The 12,503-nt window shown below is 47.8% G+C and overlaps 8 non-coding genes across 8 annotated transcripts; all 8 read right to left on the reverse strand.

The window, feature by feature from the left end:
- Positions 1-1,090: 1,090 nt before the first annotated feature.
- Positions 1,091-1,281, reverse strand: LOC142690431 (U2 spliceosomal RNA). The gene has a single exon (XR_012859205.1). It is a non-coding gene; the product is annotated as a U2 spliceosomal RNA (small nuclear RNA).
- A 1,300-nt stretch (positions 1,282-2,581) lies between these two features.
- LOC142690434 (U2 spliceosomal RNA) lies at positions 2,582-2,772 on the reverse strand. Its single transcript, XR_012859207.1, has one exon. It is a non-coding gene; the product is annotated as a U2 spliceosomal RNA (small nuclear RNA).
- A 1,300-nt stretch (positions 2,773-4,072) lies between these two features.
- LOC142690435 (U2 spliceosomal RNA) lies at positions 4,073-4,263 on the reverse strand. The gene has a single exon (XR_012859208.1). It is a non-coding gene; the product is annotated as a U2 spliceosomal RNA (small nuclear RNA).
- A 1,300-nt stretch (positions 4,264-5,563) lies between these two features.
- Positions 5,564-5,754, reverse strand: LOC142690436 (U2 spliceosomal RNA). The gene has a single exon (XR_012859209.1). It is a non-coding gene; the product is annotated as a U2 spliceosomal RNA (small nuclear RNA).
- Positions 5,755-7,054: 1,300 nt separating this feature from the next.
- Positions 7,055-7,245, reverse strand: LOC142690437 (U2 spliceosomal RNA). The gene has a single exon (XR_012859210.1). It is a non-coding gene; the product is annotated as a U2 spliceosomal RNA (small nuclear RNA).
- A 1,273-nt stretch (positions 7,246-8,518) lies between these two features.
- Positions 8,519-8,709, reverse strand: LOC142690512 (U2 spliceosomal RNA). The gene has a single exon (XR_012859278.1). It is a non-coding gene; the product is annotated as a U2 spliceosomal RNA (small nuclear RNA).
- Positions 8,710-9,985: 1,276 nt separating this feature from the next.
- On the reverse strand, positions 9,986-10,176 carry LOC142690438 (U2 spliceosomal RNA). Its single transcript, XR_012859211.1, has one exon. It is a non-coding gene; the product is annotated as a U2 spliceosomal RNA (small nuclear RNA).
- Positions 10,177-11,476: 1,300 nt separating this feature from the next.
- Positions 11,477-11,667, reverse strand: LOC142690439 (U2 spliceosomal RNA). Its single transcript, XR_012859212.1, has one exon. It is a non-coding gene; the product is annotated as a U2 spliceosomal RNA (small nuclear RNA).
- Between the last annotated feature and the right edge of the window lie 836 nt (positions 11,668-12,503).

Here is a 12,503-nt window from a genome sequence, read left to right on the forward strand (position 1 = left end):
GAAAGAGGAGGAATCTACATAAAAACGCCTTCCTGGCAACGCCCAAATGCCCTGCTGCCATGCAGATAAACACTGGCAGCGGCAGCAAGTGCATGCCCACAGCCACCCCTTGTTCCTTCACACCTTGTATCAGCTGTAATCCAGTCCAGTCCAGTGCTGCCTGCTGAGCAGCACTGACCAACACTGCCTGGGCCCAGGCTTTTATCTCTGAGGCCCCATTATGATGTCAGAAAGCTGGCTCTGGAATCCTGAGGGCTCCACTATGACACGTGCAAAGTTCCGTCTGAACTTTATATAAGACGGTGAGGCTCAGTCAGTCACTCAGTGTTGCCTGAGAGGGCAACACTGCAACAGCCGGCCGCCAGGCTGTCTTTTTTTTGCACAGCTAGTTGCCTCCAGGAGGCCACAAGAGGGAGACAAGGGACTGCAAAATGGAAAATAGGCATCCACAAACTTTACAGACAACTTCTCCTTGCTCCTACAACCTCCATCCTTGCACAGTTTGTTATTCTTCTAGGTAACATAGTAACAAATCCAAATTGCTGCTCTCTTTGTAGGCAAGCAAGGCTTTGTTGCAACTGCAATTCTTACTTCTTCTTGAAATGTAGGGACGACAGTACATTCCATCACATCCATCTAGTGTACACAGGTAGGTCCATTGTGGCGGGCAGGCGAGCGGGCGGGCTGCTTTATTGGCTGTTTGCTGTTCCCCTACTCCACTCCACTATTTGACTGTTGTGCTGCATCAATCAATCAATCAATCAATCAATCAATCAATCAATCAATCAATCAGTGGCTGGCTCAGGTGCAGCTCTTTAACTTACCTAAAAGGGAGGGCGGAGAGAAGACAAGGAAGGTGAATGAGGTGTTCCAATGTGAAATGCCGGAAACACAGAAACACAGACGACACACAACAAGAGGTGGCAATCTATTCATTAATTGCATTTAATCAATGAGCTCATTATCACTCATGCATTGTCCAACAGGTGTTGAAATAATGGGATTAAAAGGGGAGATCCCTTCAGAAAGACAGAAACAATAGCAAAGACAAAAAACACTTTTGGAATCTGCTTTTAGTCAACACATAAGGAAAGGGTGCACCGGTCCTGGAAATACTGCAATACCAGGTCAATGCGTGGAGTGGACAGAGCAAGCTCTATTTCCATCTCCCTGTTCTAAAAATCCATTTAATATATGGTCCCCAGATAGGGGACGTATCAGATATTAAACTGATAAGAACAGATACTACACTTGATCTTAGCCAAAAGGCCGAGAAGCGATAACCCGAACGGGCCGCGCGTTGCCCGAGCCTGCCCGATACTGCTGTTCAGCCCTTGCAGCGATTCAGCCTACTTCTAGGCAATTCCATGGGGCCCTGCAGGCTCACACACTCACAGCTACACGGGAGGTGAATAAAGGCCGGAGAGGAAGCCAGACAGGATTTGCTTCTTTTGCTTGCACCACAATGCAGTGCTGAAAGAGGAGGAATCTACATAAAAACGCCTTCCTGGCAACGCCCAAATGCCCTGCTGCCATGCAGATAAACACTGGCAGCGGCAGCAAGTGCATGCCCACAGCCACCCCTTGTTCCTTCACACCTTGTATCAGCTGTAATCCAGTCCAGTCCAGTGCTGCCTGCTGAGCAGCACTGACCAACACTGCCTGGGCCCAGGCTTTTATCTCTGAGGCCCCATTATGATGTCAGAAAGCTGGCTCTGGAATCCTGAGGGCTCCACTATGACACGTGCAAAGTTCCGTCTGAACTTTATATAAGACGGTGAGGCTCAGTCAGTCACTCAGTGTTGCCTGAGAGGGCAACACTGCAACAGCCGGCCGCCAGGCTGTCTTTTTTTTGCACAGCTAGTTGCCTCCAGGAGGCCACAAGAGGGAGACAAGGGACTGCAAAATGGAAAATAGGCATCCACCAACTTTACAGACAACTTCTCCTTGCTCCTACAACCTCCATCCTTGCACAGTTTGTTATTCTTCTAGGTAACATAGTAACAAATCCAAATTGCTGCTCTCTTTGTAGGCAAACAAGGCTTTGTTGCAACTGCAATTCTTACTTCTTCTTGAAATGTAGGGACGACAGTACATTCCATCACATCCATCTAGTGTACACAGGTAGGTCCATTGTGGCGGGCAGGCGAGCGGGCGGGCTGCTTTATTGGCTGTTTGCTGTTCCCCTACTCCACTCCACTATTTGACTGTTGTGCTGCATCAATCAATCAATCAATCAATCAATCAATCAATCAATCAATCAATCAATCAATCAATCAATCAGTGGCTGGCTCAGGTGCAGCTCTTTAACTTACCTAAAAGGGAGGGCGGAGAGAAGACAAGGAAGGTGAATGAGGTGTTCCAATGTGAAATGCCGGAAACACAGAAACACAGACGACACACAACAAGAGGTGGCAATCTATTCATTAATTGCATTTAATCAATGAGCTCATTATCACTCATGCATTGTCCAACAGGTGTTGAAATAATGGGATTAAAAGGGGAGATCCCTTCAGAAAGACAGAAACAATAGCAAAGACAAAAAACACTTTTGGAATCTGCTTTTAGTCAACACATAAGGAAAGGGTGCACCGGTCCTGGAAATACTGCAATACCAGGTCAATGCGTGGAGTGGACAGAGCAAGCTCTATTTCCATCTCCCTGTTCTAAAAATCCATTTAATATATGGTCCCCAGATAGGGGACGTATCAGATATTAAACTGATAAGAACAGATACTACACTTGATCTTAGCCAAAAGGCCGAGAAGCGATAACCCGAACGGGCCGCGCGTTGCCCGAGCCTGCCCGATACTGCTGTTCAGCCCTTGCAGCGATTCAGCCTACTTCTAGGCAATTCCATGGGGCCCTGCAGGCTCACACACTCACAGCTACACGGGAGGTGAATAAAGGCCGGAGAGGAAGCCAGACAGGATTTGCTTCTTTTGCTTGCACCACAATGCAGTGCTGAAAGAGGAGGAATCTACATAAAAACGCCTTCCTGGCAACGCCCAAATGCCCTGCTGCCATGCAGATAAACACTGGCAGCGGCAGCAAGTGCATGCCCACAGCCACCCCTTGTTCCTTCACACCTTGTATCAGCTGTAATCCAGTCCAGTCCAGTGCTGCCTGCTGAGCAGCACTGACCAACACTGCCTGGGCCCAGGCTTTTATCTCTGAGGCCCCATTATGATGTCAGAAAGCTGGCTCTGGAATCCTGAGGGCTCCACTATGACACGTGCAAAGTTCCGTCTGAACTTTATATAAGACGGTGAGGCTCAGTCAGTCACTCAGTGTTGCCTGAGAGGGCAACACTGCAACAGCCGGCCGCCAGGCTGTCTTTTTTTTGCACAGCTAGTTGCCTCCAGGAGGCCACAAGAGGGAGACAAGGGACTGCAAAATGGAAAATAGGCATCCACCAACTTTACAGACAACTTCTCCTTGCTCCTACAACCTCCATCCTTGCACAGTTTGTTATTCTTCTAGGTAACATAGTAACAAATCTAAATTGCTGCTCTCTTTGTAGGCAAGCAAGGCTTTGTTGCAACTGCAATTCTTACTTCTTCTTGAAATGTAGGGACGACAGTACATTCCATCACATCCATCTAGTGTACACAGGTAGGTCCATTGTGGCGGGCAGGCGAGCGGGCGGGCTGCTTTATTGGCTGTTTGCTGTTCCCCTACTCCACTCCACTATTTGACTGTTGTGCTGCATCAATCAATCAATCAATCAATCAATCAATCAATCAATCAATCAATCAATCAATCAATCAATCAGTGGCTGGCTCAGGTGCAGCTCTTTAACTTACCTAAAAGGGAGGGCGGAGAGAAGACAAGGAAGGTGAATGAGGTGTTCCAATGTGAAATGCCGGAAACACAGAAACACAGACGACACACAACAAGAGGTGGCAATCTATTCATTAATTGCATTTAATCAATGAGCTCATTATCACTCATGCATTGTCCAACAGGTGTTGAAATAATGGGATTAAAAGGGGAGATCCCTTCAGAAAGACAGAAACAATAGCAAAGACAAAAAACACTTTTGGAATCTGCTTTTAGTCAACACATAAGGAAAGGGTGCACCGGTCCTGGAAATACTGCAATACCAGGTCAATGCGTGGAGTGGACAGAGCAAGCTCTATTTCCATCTCCCTGTTCTAAAAATCCATTTAATATATGGTCCCCAGATAGGGGACGTATCAGATATTAAACTGATAAGAACAGATACTACACTTGATCTTAGCCAAAAGGCCGAGAAGCGATAACCCGAACGGGCCGCGCGTTGCCCGAGCCTGCCCGATACTGCTGTTCAGCCCTTGCAGCGATTCAGCCTACTTCTAGGCAATTCCATGGGGCCCTGCAGGCTCACACACTCACAGCTACACGGGAGGTGAATAAAGGCCGGAGAGGAAGCCAGACAGGATTTGCTTCTTTTGCTTGCACCACAATGCAGTGCTGAAAGAGGAGGAATCTACATAAAAACGCCTTCCTGGCAACGCCCAAATGCCCTGCTGCCATGCAGATAAACACTGGCAGCGGCAGCAAGTGCATGCCCACAGCCACCCCTTGTTCCTTCACACCTTGTATCAGCTGTAATCCAGTCCAGTCCAGTGCTGCCTGCTGAGCAGCACTGACCAACACTGCCTGGGCCCAGGCTTTTATCTCTGAGGCCCCATTATGATGTCAGAAAGCTGGCTCTGGAATCCTGAGGGCTCCACTATGACACGTGCAAAGTTCCGTCTGAACTTTATATAAGACGGTGAGGCTCAGTCAGTCACTCAGTGTTGCCTGAGAGGGCAACACTGCAACAGCCGGCCGCCAGGCTGTCTTTTTTTTGCACAGCTAGTTGCCTCCAGGAGGCCACAAGAGGGAGACAAGGGACTGCAAAATGGAAAATAGGCATCCACCAACTTTACAGACAACTTCTCCTTGCTCCTACAACCTCCATCCTTGCACAGTTTGTTATTCTTCTAGGTAACATAGTAACAAATCCAAATTGCTGCTCTCTTTGTAGGCAAGCAAGGCTTTGTTGCAACTGCAATTCTTACTTCTTCTTGAAATGTAGGGACGACAGTACATTCCATCACATCCATCTAGTGTACACAGGTAGGTCCATTGTGGCGGGCAGGCGAGCGGGCGGGCTGCTTTATTGGCTGTTTGCTGTTCCCCTACTCCACTCCACTATTTGACTGTTGTGCTGCATCAATCAATCAATCAATCAATCAATCAATCAATCAATCAATCAATCAATCAATCAATCAATCAGTGGCTGGCTCAGGTGCAGCTCTTTAACTTACCTAAAAGGGAGGGCGGAGAGAAGACAAGGAAGGTGAATGAGGTGTTCCAATGTGAAATGCCGGAAACACAGAAACACAGACGACACACAACAAGAGGTGGCAATCTATTCATTAATTGCATTTAATCAATGAGCTCATTATCACTCATGCATTGTCCAACAGGTGTTGAAATAATGGGATTAAAAGGGGAGATCCCTTCAGAAAGACAGAAACAATAGCAAAGACAAAAAACACTTTTGGAATCTGCTTTTAGTCAACACATAAGGAAAGGGTGCACCGGTCCTGGAAATACTGCAATACCAGGTCAATGCGTGGAGTGGACAGAGCAAGCTCTATTTCCATCTCCCTGTTCTAAAAATCCATTTAATATATGGTCCCCAGATAGGGGACGTATCAGATATTAAACTGATAAGAACAGATACTACACTTGATCTTAGCCAAAAGGCCGAGAAGCGATAACCCGAACGGGCCGCGCGTTGCCCGAGCCTGCCCGATACTGCTGTTCAGCCCTTGCAGCGATTCAGCCTACTTCTAGGCAATTCCATGGGGCCCTGCAGGCTCACACACTCACAGCTACACGGGAGGTGAATAAAGGCCGGAGAGGAAGCCAGACAGGATTTGCTTCTTTTGCTTGCACCACAATGCAGTGCTGAAAGAGGAGGAATCTACATAAAAACGCCTTCCTGGCAACGCCCAAATGCCCTGCTGCCATGCAGATAAACACTGGCAGCGGCAGCAAGTGCATGCCCACAGCCACCCCTTGTTCCTTCACACCTTGTATCAGCTGTAATCCAGTCCAGTCCAGTGCTGCCTGCTGAGCAGCACTGACCAACACTGCCTGGGCCCAGGCTTTTATCTCTGAGGCCCCATTATGATGTCAGAAAGCTGGCTCTGGAATCCTGAGGGCTCCACTATGACACGTGCAAAGTTCCGTCTGAACTTTATATAAGACGGTGAGGCTCAGTCAGTCACTCAGTGTTGCCTGAGAGGGCAACACTGCAACAGCCGGCCGCCAGGCTGTCTTTTTTTTGCACAGCTAGTTGCCTCCAGGAGGCCACAAGAGGGAGACAAGGGACTGCAAAATGGAAAATAGGCATCCACCAACTTTACAGACAACTTCTCCTTGCTCCTACAACCTCCATCCTTGCATAGTTTGTTATTCTTCTAGGTAACATAGTAACAAATCCAAATTGCTGCTCTCTTTGTAGGCAAGCAAGGCTTTGTTGCAACTGCAATTCTTACTTCTTCTTGAAATGTAGGGACGACAGTACATTCCATCACATCCATCTAGTGTACACAGGTAGGTCCATTGTGGCGGGCAGGCGAGCGGGCGGGCTGCTTTATTGGCTGTTTGCTGTTCCCCTACTCCACTCCACTATTTGACTGTTGTGCTGCATCAATCAATCAATCAATCAATCAATCAATCAATCAATCAATCAATCAATCAATCAATCAATCAGTGGCTGGCTCAGGTGCAGCTCTTTAACTTACCTAAAAGGGAGGGCGGAGAGAAGACAAGGAAGGTGAATGAGGTGTTCCAATGTGAAATGCCGGAAACACAGAAACACAGACGACACACAACAAGAGGTGGCAATCTATTCATTAATTGCATTTAATCAATGAGCTCATTATCACTCATGCATTGTCCAACAGGTGTTGAAATAATGGGATTAAAAGGGGAGATCCCTTCAGAAAGACAGAAACAATAGCAAAGACAAAAAACACTTTTGGAATCTGCTTTTAGTCAACACATAAGGAAAGGGTGCACCGGTCCTGGAAATACTGCAATACCAGGTCAATGCGTGGAGTGGACAGAGCAAGCTCTATTTCCATCTCCCTGTTCTAAAAATCCATTTAATATATGGTCCCCAGATAGGGGACGTATCAGATATTAAACTGATAAGAACAGATACTACACTTGATCTTAGCCAAAAGGCCGAGAAGCGATAACCCGAACGGGCCGCGCGTTGCCCGAGCCTGCCCGATACTGCTGTTCAGCCCTTGCAGCGATTCAGCCTACTTCTAGGCAATTCCATGGGGCCCTGCAGGCTCACACACTCACAGCTACACGGGAGGTGAATAAAGGCCGGAGAGGAAGCCAGACAGGATTTGCTTCTTTTGCTTGCACCACAATGCAGTGCTGAAAGAGGAGGAATCTACATAAAAACGCCTTCCTGGCAACGCCCAAATGCCCTGCTGCCATGCAGATAAACACTGGCAGCGGCAGCAAGTGCATGCCCACAGCCACCCCTTGTTCCTTCACACCTTGTATCAGCTGTAATCCAGTCCAGTCCAGTGCTGCCTGCTGAGCAGCACTGACCAACACTGCCTGGGCCCAGGCTTTTATCTCTGAGGCCCCATTATGATGTCAGAAAGCTGGCTCTGGAATCCTGAGGGCTCCACTATGACACGTGCAAAGTTCCGTCTGAACTTTATATAAGACGGTGAGGCTCAGTCAGTCACTCAGTGTTGCCTGAGAGGGCAACACTGCAACAGCCGGCCGCCAGGCTGTCTTTTTTTTGCACAGCTAGTTGCCTCCAGGAGGCCACAAGAGGGAGACAAGGGACTGCAAAATGGAAAATAGGCATCCACCAACTTTACAGACAACTTCTCCTTGCTCCTACAACCTCCATCCTTGCACAGTTTGTTATTCTTCTAGGTAACATAGTAACAAATCCAAATTGCTGCTCTCTTTGTAGGCAAGCAAGGCTTTGTTGCAACTGCAATTCTTACTTCTTCTTGAAATGTAGGGACGACAGTACATTCCATCACATCCATCTAGTGTACACAGGTAGGTCCATTGTGGCGGGCAGGCGAGCGGGCGGGCTGCTTTATTGGCTGTTTGCTGTTCCCCTACTCCACTCCACTATTTGACTGTTGTGCTGCATCAATCAATCAATCAATCAATCAATCAATCAATCAATCAATCAATCAATCAATCAGTGGCTGGCTCAGGTGCAGCTCTTTAACTTACCTAAAAGGGAGGGCGGAGAGAAGACAAGGAAGGTGAATGAGGTGTTCCACAGAAACACAGACGACACACAACAAGAGGTGGCAATCTATTCATTAATTGCATTTAATCAATGAGCTCATTATCACTCATGCATTGTCCAACAGGTGTTGAAATAATGGGATTAAAAGGGGAGATCCCTTCAGAAAGACAGAAACAATAGCAAAGACAAAAAACACTTTTGGAATCTGCTTTTAGTCAACACATAAGGAAAGGGTGCACCGATCCTGGAAATACTGCAATACCAGGTCAATGCGTGGAGTGGACAGAGCAAGCTCTATTTCCATCTCCCTGTTCTAAAAATCCATTTAATATATGGTCCCCAGATAGGGGACGTATCAGATATTAAACTGATAAGAACAGATACTACACTTGATCTTAGCCAAAAGGCCGAGAAGCGATAACCCGAACGGGCCGCGCGTTGCCCGAGCCTGCCCGATACTGCTGTTCAGCCCTTGCAGCGATTCAGCCTACTTCTAGGCAATTCCATGGGGCCCTGCAGGCTCACACACTCACAGCTACACGGGAGGTGAATAAAGGCCGGAGAGGAAGCCAGACAGGATTTGCTTCTTTTGCTTGCACCACAATGCAGTGCTGAAAGAGGAGGAATCTACATAAAAACGCCTTCCTGGCAACGCCCAAATGCCCTGCTGCCATGCAGATAAACACTGGCAGCGGCAGCAAGTGCATGCCCACAGCCACCCCTTGTTCCTTCACACCTTGTATCAGCTGTAATCCAGTCCAGTCCAGTGCTGCCTGCTGAGCAGCACTGACCAACACTGCCTGGGCCCAGGCTTTTATCTCTGAGGCCCCATTATGATGTCAGAAAGCTGGCTCTGGAATCCTGAGGGCTTCACTATGACACGTGCAAAGTTCCGTCTGAACTTTATATAAGACGGTGAGGCTCAGTCAGTCACTCAGTGTTGCCTGAGAGGGCAACACTGCAACAGCCGGCCGCCAGGCTGTCTTTTTTTTGCACAGCTAGTTGCCTCCAGGAGGCCACAAGAGGGAGACAAGGGACTGCAAAATGGAAAATAGGCATCCACCAACTTTACAGACAACTTCTCCTTGCTCCTACAACCTCCATCCTTGCACAGTTTGTTATTTTTCTAGGTAACATAGTAACAAATCCAAATTGCTGCTCTCTTTGTAGGCAAGCAAGGCTTTGTTGCAACTGCAATTCTTACTTCTTCTTGAAATGTAGGGACGACAGTACATTCCATCACATCCATCTAGTGTACACAGGTAGGTCCATTGTGGCGGGCAGGCGAGCGGGCGGGCTGCTTTATTGGCTGTTTGCTGTTCCCCTACTCCACTCCACTATTTGACTGTTGTGCTGCATCAATCAATCAATCAATCAATCAATCAATCAATCAATCAGTGGCTGGCTCAGGTGCAGCTCTTTAACTTACCTAAAAGGGAGGGCGGAGAGAAGACAAGGAAGGTGAATGAGGTGTTCCAATGTGAAATGCCGGAAACACAGAAACACAGACGACACACAACAAGAGGTGGCAATCTATTCATTAATTGCATTTAATCAATGAGCTCATTATCACTCATGCATTGTCCAACAGGTGTTGAAATAATGGGATTAAAAGGGGAGATCCCTTCAGAAAGACAGAAACAATAGCAAAGACAAAAAACACTTTTGGAATCTGCTTTTAGTCAACACATAAGGAAAGGGTGCACCGGTCCTGGAAATACTGCAATACCAGGTCAATGCGTGGAGTGGACAGAGCAAGCTCTATTTCCATCTCCCTGTTCTAAAAATCCATTTAATATATGGTCCCCAGATAGGGGACGTATCAGATATTAAACTGATAAGAACAGATACTACACTTGATCTTAGCCAAAAGGCCGAGAAGCGATAACCCGAACGGGCCGCGCGTTGCCCGAGCCTGCCCGATACTGCTGTTCAGCCCTTGCAGCGATTCAGCCTACTTCTAGGCAATTCCATGGGGCCCTGCAGGCTCACACACTCACAGCTACACGGGAGGTGAATAAAGGCCGGAGAGGAAGCCAGACAGGATTTGCTTCTTTTGCTTGCACCACAATGCAGTGCTGAAAGAGGAGGAATCTACATAAAAACGCCTTCCTGGCAACGCCCAAATGCCCTGCTGCCATGCAGATAAACACTGGCAGCGGCAGCAAGTGCATGCCCACAGCCACCCCTTGTTCCTTCACACCTTGTATCAGCTGTAATCCAGTCCAGTCCAGTGCTGCCTGCTGAGCAGCACTGACCAACACTGCCTGGGCCCAGGCTTTTATCTCTGAGGCCCCATTATGATGTCAGAAAGCTGGCTCTGGAATCCTGAGGGCTCCACTATGACACGTGCAAAGTTCCGTCTGAACTTTATATAAGACGGTGAGGCTCAGTCAGTCACTCAGTGTTGCCTGAGAGGGCAACACTGCAACAGCCGGCCGCCAGGCTGTCTTTTTTTTGCACAGCTAGTTGCCTCCAGGAGGCCACAAGAGGGAGACAAGGGACTGCAAAATGGAAAATAGGCATCCACCAACTTTACAGACAACTTCTCCTTGCTCCTACAACCTCCATCCTTGCACAGTTTGTTATTCTTCTAGGTAACATAGTAACAAATCCAAATTGCTGCTCTCTTTGTAGGCAAGCAAGGCTTTGTTGCAACTGCAATTCTTACTTCTTCTTGAAATGTAGGGACGACAGTACATTCCATCACATCCATCTAGTGTACACAGGTAGGTCCATTGTGGCGGGCAGGCGAGCGGGCGGGCTGCTTTATTGGCTGTTTGCTGTTCCCCTACTCCACTCCACTATTTGACTGTTGTGCTGCATCAATCAATCAATCAATCAATCAATCAATCAATCAATCAATCAATCAATCAATCAATCAATCAGTGGCTGGCTCAGGTGCAGCTCTTTAACTTACCTAAAAGGGAGGGCGGAGAGAAGACAAGGAAGGTGAATGAGGTGTTCCAATGTGAAATGCCGGAAACACAGAAACACAGACGACACACAACAAGAGGTGGCAATCTATTCATTAATTGCATTTAATCAATGAGCTCATTATCACTCATGCATTGTCCAACAGGTGTTGAAATAATGGGATTAAAAGGGGAGATCCCTTCAGAAAGACAGAAACAATAGCAAAGACAAAAAACACTTTTGGAATCTGCTTTTAGTCAACACATAAGGAAAGGGTGCACCGGTCCTGGAAATACTGCAATACCAGGTCAATGCGTGGAGTGGACAGAGCAAGCTCTATTTCCATCTCCCTGTTCTAAAAATCCATTTAATATATGGTCCCCAGATAGGGGACGTATCAGATATTAAACTGATAAGAACAGATACTACACTTGATCTTAGCCAAAAGGCCGAGAAGCGATAACCCGAACGGGCCGCGCGTTGCCCGAGCCTGCCCGATACTGCTGTTCAGCCCTTGCAGCGATTCAGCCTACTTCTAGGCAATTCCATGGGGCCCTGCAGGCTCACACACTCACAGCTACACGGGAGGTGAATAAAGGCCGGAGAGGAAGCCAGACAGGATTTGCTTCTTTTGCTTGCACCACAATGCAGTGCTGAAAGAGGAGGAATCTACATAAAAACGCCTTCCTGGCAACGCCCAAATGCCCTGCTGCCATGCAGATAAACACTGGCAGCGGCAGCAAGTGCATGCCCACAGCCACCCCTTGTTCCTTCACACCTTGTATCAGCTGTAATCCAGTCCAGTCCAGTGCTGCCTGCTGAGCAGCACTGACCAACACTGCCTGGGCCCAGGCTTTTATCTCTGAGGCCCCATTATGATGTCAGAAAGCTGGCTCTGGAATCCTGAGGGCTCCACTATGACACGTGCAAAGTTCCGTCTGAACTTTATATAAGACGGTGAGGCTCAGTCAGTCACTCAGTGTTGCCTGAGAGGGCAACACTGCAACAGCCGGCCGCCAGGCTGTCTTTTTTTTGCACAGCTAGTTGCCTCCAGGAGGCCACAAGAGGGAGACAAGGGACTGCAAAATGGAAAATAGGCATCCACCAACTTTACAGACAACTTCTCCTTGCTCCTACAACCTCCATCCTTGCACAGTTTGTTATTCTTCTAGGTAACATAGTAACAAATCCAAATTGCTGCTCTCTTTGTAGGCAAGCAAGGCTTTGTTGCAACTGCAATTCTTACTTCTTCTTGAAATGTAGGGACGACAGTACATTCCATCACATCCATCTAGTG

This window comes from Rhinoderma darwinii, assembly GCF_050947455.1.
Source record: "Rhinoderma darwinii isolate aRhiDar2 chromosome 5 unlocalized genomic scaffold, aRhiDar2.hap1 SUPER_5_unloc_34, whole genome shotgun sequence".
Lineage (NCBI taxonomy): Eukaryota > Metazoa > Chordata > Amphibia > Anura > Rhinodermatidae > Rhinoderma > Rhinoderma darwinii.